Here is a 17500-nt window from a genome sequence, read left to right as displayed (position 1 = left end):
CCTCGCCTGCACCTTGGCCGGGGTGGGCACCTTGGCTGGGTTTGCCCAGGGTGCGCTCCGAAGCGGGGTTACTGGAGCGCCCCCTCTTTTTTTGTCAGAGCGTTTGGTGGGGTTTCTCGCATTGGCTCTTCCCAGGCCCGGTTGTTGGGTGCGCTCCCACCCTGGCGCGCGCGAGGTTGGAAGTTGGGTTAATTGCCCGGGCGCGCACCTTCGCCAGGGTGGGCACCTTGGTGCGCACACCTTGGCTGGGCTGCGCACCAGGGCGGGCTCAAGATGGCACCAGCATTCCCTTTTTTTCACTATCTTTCAAAACGGAAATTTTAAAATCTCGTTTTTTTTTGCCTTTTATGGAAATTAGTGAAGGCATCGCATCAAAGGTGCGCACCTCGCTGCCCACCTTGGTGTGCTCCGAGGTGCCCACCACGGTGCGAACCCGGGAGCGCCCCGATGTGTGCTCCAAGGTGCGGCGTGCACGAAGTCGGACCCCGGTTTGCCCCGGGTGCGCACCTCGCGTGCACCTTGGTGCGCACACCTTGGCTGGGTTGCGCGCCCTGGTGGGCACCATGGTGCGCACCAAGGAGCGCTCCGAAGTGTGCTCCAAGGTGCGCCGTGCACGAAGTCGGAGCCCGGTTTGCCCCGGGTGCGCACCTCGCGTGCACCTTCGCCGCGGTGGGCACCATGGCGTGCACGAAGTCGGAGCCCGGTTTGCCCCGGGTGCGCACCTCGCATGCACCTTCGCCGGGGTGGGCACCTTGGTGTGCAGACCTTGGCTGGGTTGCGCGCCCTGGTGGGCACCATGGTGCGCACCAAGGAGCGCTCCGAAGTGTGCTCCAAGGTGCGGCCTGCACGAAGTCGGAGCCCGGTTTGCCCCGGGTGTGCACCTCGGGTGGGCACCTTGGTGCGCATGCCTTGCCTGGGCTGCGCACCAGGGCGGGCTCAAGATGGCACCCGCGTTCCTTTTTTTTCACTATCTTTCAAAACGGAAATTTTAAAATCTCATTTTTTTTTGCCTTTTTCTGGAAATTAGTGAAGGCAGCGCATCAAAGGTGCGCACCTCGCTGCCCACCACGGTGCGCAACGCCGGTGGGCACCCGGGAGTGCTTCGAAGTGTGCTCCAAGGTGCTGCGTGCACGTTGTCGGAGCCCGGTTTGCCCCGGGTGCGCACCTCGCGTGCACCTTCGTCGGGGTGGGCACCTTGGCTGGGTTTGCCCCGGCTGCGCTCCGAAGCGGGGTTATTGGAGCGCCGCCTCTTTTTTTGTCGGAGCGTTTGGTGGGGTTTCTCGCATTGGCTCTTCCCAGGCCCGGTTGCCACCCTGGCGCGCACGAAGTCGGAAGTAGGGTTAATTGCCCGGGTGCGCACCTTTGCCAGGGTGGGCACCTTGCCTGGGCTGCGCACCAGGGCGGGCTCAAGATGGCACCCGCGTTCCGTTTTTTTCACTATCTTTCAAAACGGAAATTTCAAAATCTCCTTTTTTTTTTGCCTTTTCTGGAAATTAGTGAAGGCAGCGCATCAAAGGTGCGCACCCGGGAGCGCTACGAAGTGTGCTCCAAGGTGCGGCGTGCACGTTGTCGGAGCCCGGTTTGCCTCGGGTGCGCACCTCGCCTGCACCTTGGCCGGGGTGGGCACCTTGGCTGGGTTTGCCCAGGGTGCGCTCCGGAGCGGGGTTACTGGAGCGCCCCCTCTTTTTTTGTCAGAGCGTTTGGTGGGGTTTCTCGCATTGGCTCTTCCCAGGCCCGGTTGTTGGGTGCGCTCCCACCCTGGCGCGCGCGAGGTTGGAAGTTGGGTTAATTGCCCGGGCGCGCACCTTCGCCAGGGTGGGCACCTTGGTGCGCACACCTTGGCTGGGCTGCGCACCAGGGCGGGCTCAAGATGGCACCAGCATTCCCTTTTTTTCACTATCTTTCAAAACGGAAATTTTAAAATCTCGTTTTTTTTTGCCTTTTATGGAAATTAGTGAAGGCATCGCATCAAAGGTGCGCACCTCGCTGCCCACCTTGGTGTGCTCCGAGGTGCCCACCACGGTGCGAACCCGGGAGCGCCCCGATGTGTGCTCCAAGGTGCGGCGTGCACGAAGTCGGACCCCGGTTTGCCCCGGGTGCGCACCTCGCGTGCACCTTGGTGCGCACACCTTGGCTGGGTTGCGCGCCCTGGTGGGCACCATGGTGCGCACCAAGGAGCGCTCCGAAGTGTGCTCCAAGGTGCGCCGTGCACGAAGTCGGAGCCCGGTTTGCCCCGGGTGCGCACCTCGCGTGCACCTTCGCCGCGGTGGGCACCATGGCGTGCACGAAGTCGGAGCCCGGTTTGCCCCGGGTGCGCACCTCGCGTGCACCTTCGCCGGGGTGGGCACCTTGGTGTGCAGACCTTGGCTGGGTTGCGCGCCCTGGTGGGCACCATGGTGCGCACCAAGGAGCGCTCCGAAGTGTGCTCCAAGGTGCGGCCTGCACGAAGTCGGAGCCCGGTTTGCCACCCTGGCGCGCACGAAGTCGGAAGTAGGGTTAATTGCCCGGGTGCGCACCTTTGCCAGGGTGGGCACCTTGCCTGGGCTGCGCACCAGGGCGGGCTCAAGATGGCACCCGCGTTCCGTTTTTTTCACTATCTTTCAAAACGGAAATTTCAAAATCTCCTTTTTTTTTTGCCTTTTCTGGAAATTAGTGAAGGCAGCGCATCAAAGGTGCGCACCCGGGAGCGCTACGAAGTGTGCTCCAAGGTGCGGCGTGCACGTTGTCGGAGCCCGGTTTGCCCCGGGTGCGCACCTCGCCTGCACCTTGGCCGGGGTGGGCACCTTGGCTGGGTTTGCCCAGGGTGCGCTCCGGAGCGGGGTTACTGGAGCGCCCCCTCTTTTTTTGTCAGAGCGTTTGGTGGGGTTTCTCGCATTGGCTCTTCCCAGGCCCGGTTGTTGGGTGCGCTCCCACCCTGGCGCGCGCGAGGTTGGAAGTTGGGTTAATTGCCCGGGCGCGCACCTTCGCCAGGGTGGGCACCTTGGTGCGCACACCTTGGCTGGGCTGCGCACCAGGGCGGGCTCAAGATGGCACCAGCATTCCCTTTTTTTCACTATCTTTCAAAACGGAAATTTTAAAATCTCATTTTTTTTTGCCTTTTATGGAAATTAGTGAAGGCATCGCATCAAAGGTGCGCACCTCGCTGCCCACCTTGGTGTGCTCCGAGGTGCCCACCACGGTGCGAACCCGGGAGCGCCCCGATGTGTGCTCCAAGGTGCGGCGTGCACGAAGTCGGACCCCGGTTTGCCCCGGGTGCGCACCTCGCGTGCACCTTGGTGCGCACACCTTGGCTGGGTTGCGCGCCCTGGTGGGCACCATGGTGCGCACCAAGGAGCGCTCCGAAGTGTGCTCCAAGGTGCGCCGTGCACGAAGTCGGAGCCCGGTTTGCCCCGGGTGCGCACCTCGCGTGCACCTTCGCCGCGGTGGGCACCATGGCGTGCACGAAGTCGGAGCCCGGTTTGCCCCGGGTGCGCACCTCGCGTGCACCTTCGCCGGGGTGGGCACCTTGGTGTGCAGACCTTGGCTGGGTTGCGCGCCCTGGTGGGCACCATGGTGCGCACCAAGGAGCGCTCCGAAGTGTGCTCCAAGGTGCGGCCTGCACGAAGTCGGAGTCCGGTTTGCCCCGGGTGCGCACCATGGCGTGCACGAAGTCGGAGCCCGGTTTGCCCCGGGTGCGCACCTCGCGTGCACCTTCGCCGGGGTGGGCACCTCGGCTGGTTTGCGCGCCCTGGTGCGCACCAAGGAGCGCTCCGAAGTGTGCTCCAAGGTGCGGCGTGCACGAAGTCGGAGCCCGGTTTGCCCCGGGTGCGCACCTCGCGTGCACCTTCGCCGCGGTGGGCACCTTGGCTGGGTTGGGCACCATTGAGCGCTCCGAAGTTTGCTCCAAGGTGCGCACCATGGCCCTCCAAGGTGCGCAGCATGGCGTGCACGAAGTCGGAGCCCGGTTTGCCCCGGGTGCGCACCTCGCGTGCACCTTCGCCAGGGTGGGCACCTCGGTGCGCACACCTTCTCAATGTTTTCTTGCCTTTTCTGGAAATTGGTGAAGGCAGCGCATCAAAGGTGCGCACCTCGGTGTGCTCCGAGGTGCGAACCCGAGAGCGCTTCGAGGTGCGCACGAAGTCAAAAGTCGGGTTAATTGCATTGTTTTCCCCGGGTGCGCTCCGAGGTGCACAACATCGGTGCGCACCAAGGAGGGCTCCGAAGTGTGCTCCAAGGTGCGCACGATGGCGTGCACCTCTGGTGCGCACGATTCGGAGCTCGGTTTGCCCGGGGTGCGCACACCTTGGCTGGGTTGCGCACCTTTTGTGCGCTCCATGGTGCGTACGAAGTCGGAGCTCGGTTTGCCCCGGGTGCGCACCTTGATGCGCACGCCTTGGCTGGGCTGCGCACCTTGGTGGGCGCCTCCAAGGTGCGCACGAAGTCGAAGCTCGGTTTGCCCCGGGTGCGCACCTTGGTGGGCGCCATGGTGCACTCTGAGGTGCCCAAGATTGGTGCGCACCAAGGAGCGCTCCGAAGTGCGCTCCAAGGTGCGCAGGTGCGCGCGAAGTCGAAAGTTGGGTTAATTGTCCGGTTTGCCTCGGGTGCGCACCTTGCGTGCACCTTCGCCAGGGTGGGCGCCTTGGTGCGCACACCTTGGCTGGGCTGCGCACCCGGGCGCGCACACCTTGGCACCCGCGTTTCCTTCATTTTAAATTTTTTTTTTTTACAATCTCTCAAGTGGGAAATTCTATAATCTCAACTTTTTTTGCCTTTTCAGGAAACTTTTGAATGGAGCGCATCATTGGTGCGCTCCGAAGTGTGCTCCAAGGTGCGCACCTCTGGTGCGCTCCAAAGCTCTCTCCAGCTGCGTGCACCTGCCCCGGGCGCGCACCCGGCCCCGCCCAGCTTCGCTCACCTGTCCCGGGCGTCTGGTGCGGAACCTTAGAGTAAGAAACATCACCGTGCACCTTGGCCAACGTGCGCGACTCGACCGAGCGCGCACTGGCCGAGGTGCACACCGATTTCACCTGGGTGCGCGCGCAGCACCTCGGGCGCACCGGGGTGCGCGCACAACGCCCGGGTTGCACCGTGGCCTGTGTGCTCGGGGCGCCTCGGGTGCGCGCTCGGTGTCGCCCCGGCGCGCGCGGTAGTGCGGGCAACGCACCCCGGCCCGGCCCGGCCCCGACGAGAACGCAAACGGGCAAAAGGTTAATTCAAATAGCATTGCGACGCCCGGCGAAAAACTAAAAAAGGGTGCAACACCGGGACTTCCCGGGAGGTCACCCATCCCAGTACTACTCCGGCCCAAGCGCGCTTAACTGCGGAGTTCTGATGGGATCCGGTGCACTAACGCTGGTATGATCGCACCCGTTATGAGCTTGTCGCAGTGTGTACTTAGCAAACCGCGACCCACGTGCGAATCCACCCCGGCCACCCACCCCCGTCGAGGTGCACACCCTCCCTCGCGAAGTGCGCCCCGTTCGCCAAGTGTGAGCCCTGCCCGGGTGCACGCACCTTGCTAGGGCATCGGGTGTGCACCCGGCCCGGCCTACGTGCGTGCACCTGGACGGGGCGTCGTGTGCGTGCAGTGTCCCGTCTGCAACGCGGTGCCCACACACCACCTCGGGCGCAACGACCTGCGCTCACATGTGGGCCGAGTGCACCTTGGTGCATGTTCGGGGCGCCTCGGGTGCACGCTCGATCTTGCCCCGGTGCACCAAGGCGCTCGGTTTGCCCCGGGTGCGCACTTGGTGCAAGGTGGGCACCCAAAATAGGGATCAAGCACCAAAACACAAGTTTCGGGATGCAAAATGGGACCCAAGGACCACAAATGCGTTCCAAGACCCATGATGGGTCCACGAGAACAAAAATGTGTTCCGAGACTTAATAAACAAATATTGGGTTTTAGGAGAAGAAACATGCTCTGATGCCCAAAACGAGAATCGACCCCGAAAAGGCCACAGGCCAAAAGTGGGATGCGAGACAAAAAAAAATGGGACCCGAGGACCAAAATTGGGTTCCCAGGTCGAAGACAGGGCAACCGGACAAGAAACGACCTCTAAGGCTCGAAATGAGTCCCGACGACTAAAACTTGACAAGAAGCACCCATCAGGCACCCAACTCGACACCCATGGGATGCCGACCCACCCGGGCTTCCACCTAGCACACCTTGGCACCCACCCACCCTCACACCCAACCTCGCACCCAACTTAGCACCTTTGAACCCACATTGGCACTCACCCTGACCCTGGCACCTTGGAACCCACATTGGCACTCACCTTGACCCTGGCACCCACCTTTGCACTCACCTTGGGACCCACCCTGGCTCCCACCTCGGCACCCACCCAGACACCCACCTTGGTTCCTTGGCACCCACCTTGGATCCTTGGCACCCACCCCGACACCCACCTTGGCACGCAACTTGGCTACTTGCCACCCACCTTGGCTCCTTGAAGCCCACCCCGACAACCACCCCGTGACCTACCCTGGCTAGGGTTGGTGCACACCCACCCTGGTGCCCACCTTGGCACCCACCCTATGACCCACCTTGGCACGCACCTTAGTACCCACCCCGTTACCCACCCTAGGACCCACCCCGTGACCCACCTTGGCCAGGGTGGGTGCACCCACCCTGGTGCCCACCTTGGCACCCACCCATCCTAGCACCCAGCCTGTGACCGGGCTTGGAACCCAACCTTGCACCCGTCTTGGCCAGTGTGGGTGCGCACCCATCCTGGCACCCACGTTGTGACACACCCTTTAACCCACGCACCCTAGCACCCACGTTGGCACCCACCTTGGAACCCAACTTGGCACCCACCTCGGCACCCACCTTGACACTTGTGGACCCACCTTGCCACTCACCCTAGCATCGACCCATCCTAGCACCCACCCTGGCACCTTTGCACCCTAGCACTCACCCATCCTAGCACCTAACCTGTGACCCACCTTGACACTCACCCTCGCACCCACCTTGGAACCCAACCTAGCACCCACCCACCCTGACACCAACCCTAGCACCTACCCACCCTTGCACCCACCCTGTGACCCATCTTGGCACCCACCCATCCTACCACTCAACCTATCACCCACCTTCTCACCCACCTTGGCATCCACCTTAGCACCCACCCACACTGGCACCTTGGCACCCACCTCGGGCAAGGTGGGTGCACACCCACCCTGGCACCCAATTTAGAACCCACCGAGCATGTTACCCACCTTGGCACCCACATTGCAGCCCACCCTAGTACCCACCCTATGACCCACATTGGCATCCACACCCTAGCACCCAGGCACCTCGACACCCGCCTTGACACCCACCCTAGCACTGAACCTGTGACCCACCTTGGAACTCACCCTAGAACCCACCCACCCTGTGAACCACCTTGGCATCCACCTTAGCACCCACCCACCTTGGCACCCACTCTAGCACTCACCCATCCTAACACCCAACTTGTTACCCACCTTGGCACCCGCCCTCGCGTCCACCTTGAAACCCACCCTAGCACCCACCCACGCAGGAGCCCACCTTGGCACCCAACCTAACACCCACGCATCCTGGCACCCAACTTGTGACCCACCTTGGAACCCACCCTAGTACCCACCTTTGAACCCACTATATCACCAACCCACCTTGGCACCCACCCTATGACCCTCTTTGGAATCCACCCTAGCACGCACCCACCCTGGCACCCACCATGGAGCGCACCCTAGCACCCACCCACCTCGGCACGCACCTCAACACCCACCTTGGTGTGCGCACTGCGCCAACCTCTCAAAGACCCTATGTGGTGCGCTCCAAAGTGTACACCTTTGGTGCGCTCCAAGGTGCGCACCTTTGGTGCACACCAAAGTGTGCACCGAGGTGAGCACCAAAGTGCACTCCAGGGTGCACACCAAGGCGCGCACCTTTGGTGCGGTCAATGCAAACGAATTCGGAAGTTGGGGTCGATGTCGTAATCGCTGCTGCAGACTACACGTATGAGAATCGGACAAATAGCTTTATATAGGGGAGGTGTTGCGTTTGATGGGTCGACTCCCCTGGTTGTGTGCACTGCACCAACTTCAAAGACCCTGTCTTGTTTAAGAAGTCAAAAGTTGGGGTGGATGTCCTAATCATTGCTGCAGTCTACGAATGTATGAGAATCAGACAAATAGCTTATATAGGGGAGGTGTTGCATTCGGTGGGTTGACTCCCCTGGTTGTGCGCACTGCGCCAACCTCAAAGACCTTGTTTTCGTTTAGAAGCCGAAAGTTGGGGTCGATGTCCTAATTGCTCTTGCAGGCTACGCATGTATGAGAATCAGACAAATAGCTTATATAGGGGAGGTGTTGGGTTTGATGGGTCGACTCCCCTGGTTGTGCGCATTGCGCCAACCTCAAAGACCCTGCATTGCGGATGAAGTCGAAAGTCAGAGTTTGGTGTGCTACAAGGTGTGGTCGAAGGTGCTCACCTAGGTGTGCACCTTTGGAGCGCAGGAAAAGTGCCCTCCAAAAGTGCGCACCTTTGGAGTGCACAAAAGTGCCCTCCAAAAGTGCGCACCTTTGGAGCGCAGAAAAGTGCCCTCCAAAAAGTGCCCTCCAAAAGTGCGCACCTTTGGAGCGCAGAAAAGTGCCCTCCAAAAAGTGCCCTCCAAAAGTGCGCACCTTTGGAGCGCAGAAAAGTGCCCTCCAAAAAGTGCCCTCCAAAAGTGCGCACCTTTGGAGCGCAGAAAAGTGCCCTCCAAAAAGTGCCCTCCAAAAGTGCGCACCTTTGGAGCGCAGAAAAGTGCCCTCCAAAAAGTGCCCTCCAAAAGTGCGCACCTTTGGAGCGCAGAAAAGTGCCCTCCAAAAAGTGCCCTCCAAAAGTGCGCACCTTTGGAGCGCAGAAAAGTGCCCTCCAAAAAGTGCCCTCCAAAAGTGCGCACCTTTGGAGCGCAGAAAAGTGCCCTCCAAAAAGTGCCCTCCAAAAGTGCGCACTTTTGGTGCGCACCAAAAGTGCGCACTTTTGGTGCGCACCAAGGCGCTGGTTCGGTCGTTGCAGGCGAGTTTGGAAGTTGGGGTCGATGTCCTGAGCGGAGGTGCAAACTACACAGGTGTCGGAATCGGACAAATAGCTTATATAGGGGAGGTGTATGCTTCGATGGGTCGACTCCCCAGGTTGAGCGCACCGCGCCAACCTCAAAGACCCTACGGTATGGATGAAGTCGGAAGTTGGGTCCGATGACCGATTCGATTAGTAGGTATGCTCATGAGGTCGGAATTTGGGTCCGATGACCTGCCATGTGTAGGAAGGCGAATGTTGGCACTGTGCGTTGCAAGGTGCACACCAAGGCGCTGGTGCGGTCTTTTTAGTCGAGTTCGGAAGTTGGGGTCGATGTCCTGATCGGAGGTGCAAGCTACACAGGTGTGGGAATCGGACAAATAGCTTATATAGGGGAGGTGTATGCTTCGTTGGGTCGACTCCCCGGGTTGAGCGCACCGCGCCAACCTCAAAGACCCTACGGTATGGATGAAGTCGGAAGTTGGGTCCGATGACCGATTCGATATGTAGGCATACTCGCGAGGTCGGAATTTGGGTCCGATGACCTGCCATGTTGAGGAAGGCGAATGTTGGCACTGTGCGTTGCAAGGTGCGCACCAAGGCGCTGGTTCGGTCGTTGCAGGCGAGTTCGGAAGTTGGGGTCGATGTCCTGATCGGAGGTGCAAACTACACAGGTGTGGGAATCGGACAAATAGCTTATATAGGGGAGGTGTATGCTTCGTTGGGTCGACTCCCCGGGTTGAGCGCACCGCGCCAACCTCAAAGACCCTACGGTATGGATGAAGTCGGAAGTTGGGTCCGATGACCGATTCGATATGTAGGCATACTCGCGAGGTCGGAATTTGGGTCCGATGACCTGCCATGTGCAGGAAGGCGAATGTTGGGACTGTGCGTCGCAAGGTGCGCACCAAGGCGCTGGTGCCGTCGTTGCAGTCGAGTTCGGAAGTTGGGGTCGATGTCCTGGTCAGAGGTGCAAACTACACAGGTGTGGGAATCGGACAAATAGCTTATATAGGGGAGGTGTATGCTTCGATGGGTCGACTCCCCGGGTTGAGCGCACCGCGCCAACCTCAGAGACCCTACAGTATGGATGAAGTCGGAAGTTGGGTCCGATGACCGATTCGATACGTATGCATATTCGCGAGGTCTGAATTTGTGTCCGATGACCTGCCATGCGCAGGAAGGCGGAATTTGGGTCCGATGACCGAGTTGATGGCGTGCCATGCGCAGAAAGGCGGAATTTGGGTCCGATGACCGAGTTGATGTTGATGGCCCGCCATGCATAGGAAGGCGGAATTTGGGTCCGATGACCGATTTGAAGGCGTGCCATACGCAGAAAGGCGGAGTTTGGGTCCGATGACCGAGTTGATATTGATGGCCCGCCATGCGCAGGAAGGCAGAATTTGGGTCCGATGACCTGACATACGCATGGAGTCCGACTCGGGGGCCGATGTTCGATTCGATGACTTGCATTGTGGGTAAAGTCGGAAGTTGTGGTCTTTGACCCGATTCGATGACCAGACTTCGGCTGCTTGAGAATCGGACAAATAACTTATATAGGGGAGGTAGTGTTCTCGAGCATCCTCCCCCCGTGCCCGTTTATGTCGATTGATGCTGGTGCTCTACTGGTTGGAGAGCTCGGATGCAAAAATCTTGCACCAGGATTTATCGATTGTGATGGACACGGCAAGTCTCCTGATTGCTATGCAGGAGCTCATCGTGAATCTCTATGCGGCCTTGGTATGGACTCGACCTGCGGAATGGTTCGGCAATGGTAGTCGCTCCAACACGTCCTTGCAGTGGCCACAGAGGTGATTCAACTAGAGCTCCAGTCTAGCTTTTGGGTTGCTTGGCGGACTGGTATAGCCGCGATCGAGTTCCGGCCATGAACGTTTTAGATAGCTCTTGGGCTTTCTGGGACGGAAGTCGGAAGTTTGGGCTGTTGTCCGATTTGATGACCATTCTTCGGATGTGTGAGAATCGGACAAATAACTTATATAGGGGACTGTGTTGTCTCACGCAGCCCCCTCCGTGCCCCTCTATCTCGACCGATGTTGGTGCTTGAAAGGGTTGGGATCGCTCGGATTTATAAACGTGCACCACCATTTGTCGAGTGTGAGGGACGCGGCAGGTCTCCTAAATGCTATGCGGGCGCTCTCTGAGAATCTCTATCCGGCCTCGACACAAACTAGTCTTGCTGAATGGTTTGGCACTGGTAGTCGATCTAACACGTCGTTGTTGTGGCCGCCTAGGCGATTCGATTCGAGCCCCCGTCTAGCTTTTGGGTTGCTTGGCGGATTTTGCCCTATCCGCAAGTGAGCTCGGTCCCTAAACGTTCGAGAAACCTGATTGCTATGTGCCGACTCTCTTTCTTGCGAGCCTCCATCTAGCTTTTGGGTCTCTACGGAACGGAAGTCGGAATCTGGGACCGTTGTTTGATTCGACGAGGCAGACTACGGTTGTGCGAGAATCGGACAAATAACTTATATAGGGGAGGTGTTGACTGGAGCATTCTCCCCCGTGCCCCTCTAACTCGACCAATGCTGGCGCTCGAACGGTGGTAGCGCTCGGATTTTCATTGAGCGCCAGCATTGGTCGATTTAGAGGGGCATGCGAGATTCCCGAATGCTATGCGAGGGCTCTAACGGAAATGTCTATTGGTTTCGGTATGGATGCAATTGCGAGTGGTTCGGCAAAGGTAGTCGTTCCGATGCGTCCATGTCGTGGCCAAATCGATAATTCGATTTGAGCCCTCGTATAGCATTTGGGTCTCTCGATGTGATTCCGCATTCCAGTCCCTTTGGGCACTGCTTGAGCCGCATCCCAGGGGGTTCCCTTCCCAATAATCTGCCTCGCAACCCGATTGCTATGCGGTGAGGCTCCTCGGCCGCCTCGGAACTATCTGTGTATCAGACGCATCGCGGGATAAGGGGTTGGCAACGGTAGTCGCCCCAAGCGCGTCCGATGCTTGGACCATTCCGAGGCGGCCCTGAAGCCTCTTCCGTCTAGCCGTTGGGTCCTTCTCGCCGCATCCCTCGCCTCGCACCCCGATTGCTATGCGGTGAGGCTCCTCGGCCGCCTTGGAACTATCTGTGTATCGGACGCGTCGCGGGATAAGGGGTTGTCACTGGTAGTCGCCCCAAGCGCGTCCGATGCTTGGACCATTCCGAGGCGGCCCTGAAGCCTCTTCCGTCTAGCCGTTGGGTCCTTCTCGCCGCATCCCTCGCCTCGCACCCCGATTGCTATGCGGTGAGGCTCCTCGGCCGCCTTGGAACTATCTGTGTATCGGACGCGTCGCGGGATAAGGGGTTGTCACTGGTAGTCGCCCCAAGCGCGTCCGATGCTTGGACCATTCCGAGGCGGCCCTGAAGCCTCTTCCGTCTAGCCGTTGGGTCCTTCTCGCCGCATCCCTCGCCTCGCACCCCGATTGCTATGCGGTGAGGCTCCTCGGCCGCCTTGGAACTATCTGTGTATCAGACGCGTCGCGGGATAAGGGGTTGTCACTGGTAGTCGCCCCAAGCGCGTCCGATGCTTGGACCATTCCGAGGCGGCCCTGAAGCCTCTTCCGTCTAGCCGTTGGGTCCTTCTCGCCGCATCCCTCGCCTCGCACCCCGATTGCTATGCGGTGAGGCTCCTCGGCCGCCTTGGAACTATCTGTGTATCGGACGCGTCGCGGGATAAGGGGTTGTCACTGGTAGTCGCCCCAAGCGCGTCCGATGCTTGGACCATTCCGAGGCGGCCCTGAAGCCTCTTCCGTCTAGCCGTTGGGTCCTTCTCGCCGCATCCCTCGCCTCGCACCCCGATTGCTATGCGGTGAGGCTCCTCGGCCGCCTTGGAACTATCTGTGTATCGGACGCGTCGCGGGATAAGGGGTTGTCACTGGTAGTCGCCCCAAGCGCGTCCGATGCTTGGACCATTCCGAGGCGGACCTGAAGCCTCTTCCCTCTAGCCGTTGGGGCTTTCTCGCCGCATCCCTCGCCTCGCACCCCGATTGCTATGCTGTGAGGCTCCTCGGCCGCCTCGGAACTATCTGTGTATCGGACGCATCGCGGGATAAGGGGTTGGCAGTGGTAGTCGCCCCAAGCGCGTCCGATGCTTGGACCATTCCGAGGTGGCCCTGAAGCCTCTTTCGTCAGCCGTTGGGGCCATCTCGCCGCATCCCCCACCTCGCACCACGATTGCTATGCTGTGAGGCTCCTCGGCCGCCTCGGAACTATCTGTGTATCGGACGCATCGCGGGATAAGGGGTTGGCAGTGGTAGTCGCCCCAAGCGCGTCCGATGCTTGGACTATTCCGAGGCGGCCCTGCAGCCTCTTCCGTGTAGCCTTTGGGGCCATCTCGCCGCATCCCTCGCCTCGCACCCCGATTGCTATGCGGTGAGGCTCATCGGCCGCCTGGGAACTATCTTCGTATCGGACGCATCGCGGGATAAGGGGTTGTCACTGGTAGTCGCCCCAAGCGCGTCCGATGCTTGGACTATTCCGAGGCGGCCCTGCAGCCTCTTCCGTCTAGCCGTTGGGGCCATCTCGCCGCATCCCCCACCTCCTCGGCTGCCTCGGAACTATCTGTGTATCGGACGCATCGCGGGATAAGGGGTTGGCAGTGGTAGTCGCCCCAAGCGCGTCCGATGCTTGGACTATTCCGAGGCGGCCCTGCAGCCTCTTCCGTCTAGCCTTTGGGGCCATCTTGCCGCATCCCTCACCTCGCACCCCGATTGCTATGCAGTGAGGCTCCTCGGCCGCCTGGGAACTATCTTCGTATCGGACGCATCGCGGGATAAGGGGTTGTCACTGGTAGTCGCCCCAAGGACGTCCGATGCTTGGACTATTCCGAGGCGGCCCTGCAGCCTCTTCCGTCTAGCCGTTGGGGCCATCTCGCCGCATCCCCCACCTCCTCGGCTGCCTCGGAACTATCTTCGTATCGGACGCATCGCGGGATAAGGGGTTGGCAGTGGTAGTCACCCCAAGCGCGTCCGATGCTTGGACTATTCCGAGGCGGCCCTGCAGCCTCTTCCGTCTAGCCTTTGGGGCCATCTCGCCGCATCCCTCGCCTCGCACCCCGATTGCTATGCGGTGAGGCTCCTCGGCCGCCTGGGAACTATCTTCGTATCGGACGCATCGCGGGATAAGGGGTTGTCACTGGTAGTCGCCCCAAGCGCGTCCGATGCTTGGACTATTCCGAGGCGGCCCTGCAGCCTCTTTCGTCTAACCGTTGGGGCCATCTCGCCGCATCCCCCACCTCGCACCCCGATTGCTATGCGGTGAGGCTCCTCGGCCGCCTTGGAACTATCTTCGTATCGGACGCATCGCGGGATAAGGGGTTGTCACTGGTAGTCGCCCCAAGCTGCGTCCGATGCTTGGACTATTCCGAGGCGGCCCTGTGGCCTCTTCCGTCTAGCCGTTGGGGCCATCTCGCCGCATCCCCCACCTCGCACCCCGATTGCTATGCGGTGAGGCTCCTCGGCCGCCTTGGAACTATCTTCGTATCGGACGCATCGCGAGATAAGGGGTTGTCACTGGTAGTCGCCCCAAGCACGTCCGATGCTTGGACTATTCCGAGGCGGCCCTGCAGCCTCTTCCGTCTAGCCGTTGGGGCCATCTCGCCGCATCCCCCACCTCGCACCCCGATTGCTATGCGGTGAGGCTCCTCGGCCGCCTTGGAACTATCTTCGTATCGGACGCATCGCGGGATAAGGGGTTGTCACTGGTAGTCGCCCCAAGCGCGTCCGATGCTTGGACTATTCCGAGGCGGCCCTGCAGCCTCTTCCGTCTAGCCGTTGGGGCCATCTCGCCGCATCCCCCACCTCGCACCCCGATTGCTATGCGGTGAGGCTCCTCGGCCGCCTTGGAACTATCTTCGTATCGGACGCATCGCGGGATAAGGGGTTGTCACTGGTAGTCGCCCCGAGCGCGTCCGATGCTTGGACTATTCCGAGGCGGCCCTGTGGCCTCCTCCGTCTAGCCGTTGGGGCCATCTCGCCGCATCCCCCCCCTTGCACCCGGATTGCTATGCGGTGAGGCTCCGATGCTTGGACTATTTCGAGGCGGCCCTGTGGCCTCTTCCGTCTAGCCGTTGGGGCCATCTCGCCGCATCCCCCCCCTTGCACCCGGATTGCTATGCGGTGAGGCTCCTGGGCCACCTTGGAACTATCTTCGTATCGGACGCATCGCGGGATAAGGGGTTGTCACTGGTAGTCGCCCCAAGCGCGTCCGATGCTTGGACTATTCCGAGGCGGCCCTGCAGCCTCTTTCGTCTAGCCGTTTGGGCCATCTCGCCGCATCCCCCACCTCGCACCCCGATTGCTATGCGGTGAGGCTCCTCGACCGCCTTGGAACTATCTTCGTATCGGACGCATCGCAGGATAAGGGGTTGTCACTGGTAGTCGCCCCAAGCGCGTCCGATGCTTGGACTATTCCGAGGCGGCCCTGCAGCCTCTTCCGTCTAGCCGTTGGGGCCATCTCGCCGCATCCCCCACCTCGCACCCCGATTGCTATGCGGTGATGCTCCTCGGCCGCTTTGGAACCATCTTCGAATCGGACGCATCGCGGGATAAGGGGTTGTCACTGGTAGTCGCCCCAAGCGCGTCCGATGCTTGGACCATTCCGAGGCGGCCCTGAAGCCTCTTCCGTCTAGCCGTTGGGGCCATCCGTCGCCTCGCACCCCCGATTGCTATGCGGTGAGGCTCCTCGGCCGCCTTGGAACCGTCTTCGTATCGGACGCATCGCGGGATAAGGGGTTGTCACTGGTAGTCGCCCCAAGCGCGTCCGATTCTCGGACCATTCCGAGGCGGCCCTGAAGCCTCTTCCGTCTAGCCATTGGGGCCATCTCGCCGCATCCGTCGCCTCGCACCCCCGATTGCTATGCGGTGAGGCTCCTCGGCCGCCTTGCAACCTTCTGTGTATCGGACGCATCGCGGGATAAGGGGTTGGCACTGGTAGTCGCCCCAAGCGCGTCCGATGCTTGGACCATACCGAGGTGGCCCTGAAGCCTCTTCCGTGTAGCCGTTGGGGCCTTCCCGCCCCATCCCTCGCCTCGCACCCCGATTGATATGCGGTGAGGCTCCTCGGCCGCGTTGGAACTATCTGTGTATCGGACGCATCGCGGGATAAGGGGTTGGCACTGGTAGTCGTCCCAATCGCGTCCGATGCTTGGACCATTCCGAGGCGGCCCTGCAGCCTCTTCCTAGTCGTCGGGGCCTTCCCGGCGCATCCTTCGCCTCGCATCCCGATTCCTATGCGGTGAGTCTTCTCGGCCGCCGCGGAACTATACCTGTTATCGCTACTGCATCCTTCGGCTGGTAACCTCCTCTGCCGCCTTGGAACGTTCTCTTTGTCGGACGCGTCGCGGGATAAGGGGTTGGCACTGGTAGTCGCCCCAAGCGCGCCTGATGCATAGACCGCTCCGAGTCGACCTTGCTTTCAGCCTCTCACATGCATAGACCTCTCTGAGTCGACCCTGCAGCCTCTCACGTTTAGCCTATGGAATCTCGCCTCACAACATGATTGCTATCCTTGATGCATCCCTTGCCTCGAGCCCTGATTGCTTTCTTGGCTGCATCCCTCCTCTCCTCACAGCCCAGTTGTCATCACTGCTTCATCCGTCGCTTCATGCATCTGGCTGCTGGGCCCTTCCCACCGCACACCTCGATTGCTATCTCTGCTGCATCACACACCCCGATTGCTATCTCTGCTACATCCCTCGGCTCTCACTTCTGCATCCTTCGCCTCACACCTCGATTGCTATCAATGCTGCATCTGTAAGCTCACACCCCGATTGCTATGCGGGGAGGCTCCTTGGCCGCCTTGGAAATTTCTCTGTGTCGGACGCACCGCGGGATAAGGGGTTGGCACTGGTAGTCGCCCCAAGTGCGCCCGACTCTTAGACCGCTTCGAGGTGACCTCGTAGCCTCTTTCGTCCAGGCTTCCTGCCTTCAACGCCCTTTTTACACCTCGATTGCTATGCGCGGGCTCCTTGGCGTCTATCACCTCTCTGCGAAGAGTGGCACGATGATTGTTGGGGTAAATCGTAGCAGTCCGATCTCTGGCCTTGGGCCATTGTGAGGGCTGATCGATTTCCTGTGCGCATCTCGTGTTCGCCCAGTAACAGACTCGACGACTTGTAATCGGTCTTGTTCCCGATTGTTCCTGGAGGTAGTCTTCGGAACTCTTGGATTTGACCTGTCACTCGAACTGTCCTCTTCCGAGGATGCTTGTGTGTGTGCGCTTGTGCCATTTCCTTGGCGGTATTAACGAGATATTAAAGAGCGGAGTGAGCGCCTCGCCCAGCTATGTTTGGGGCTCTCACTCCCTTACCCGGTGTGCGACCGCTTTGCACGTAGGTTGCGGAGCATCGCGACTCTTTCGATGTTTGGCGGTTGTCTTCCGGTGATGCGTTGGTCCCGAAGTGCACGTTACTAGCATTTCTGCCATTGTTCTCGATCTTTGGCACGTTCCTTCGTTGCAATTGGATATATATCTCCGTTTATACGCGCAGGCTTCT

At 60.2% G+C, this 17500-nt stretch overlaps 1 non-coding gene across 1 annotated transcript; it reads right to left on the bottom strand.

Moving 5' to 3' along the window:
• Positions 1 to 5229: 5229 nt before the first annotated feature.
• On the bottom strand, positions 5230 to 5348 carry LOC131861096 (5S ribosomal RNA). The gene has a single exon (XR_009360177.1). It is a non-coding gene; the product is annotated as a 5S ribosomal RNA (ribosomal RNA).
• Positions 5349 to 17500: the final 12152 nt, after the last annotated feature.

This window comes from Cryptomeria japonica, unplaced genomic scaffold (genome assembly GCF_030272615.1).
Source record: "Cryptomeria japonica unplaced genomic scaffold, Sugi_1.0 HiC_scaffold_20, whole genome shotgun sequence".
Taxonomy (NCBI): Eukaryota; Viridiplantae; Streptophyta; class Pinopsida; order Cupressales; family Cupressaceae; genus Cryptomeria; species Cryptomeria japonica.
The sequence above is the reverse complement of the archived record's forward strand: the minus strand, read 5'-3'. Positions and strand labels throughout refer to the sequence as shown.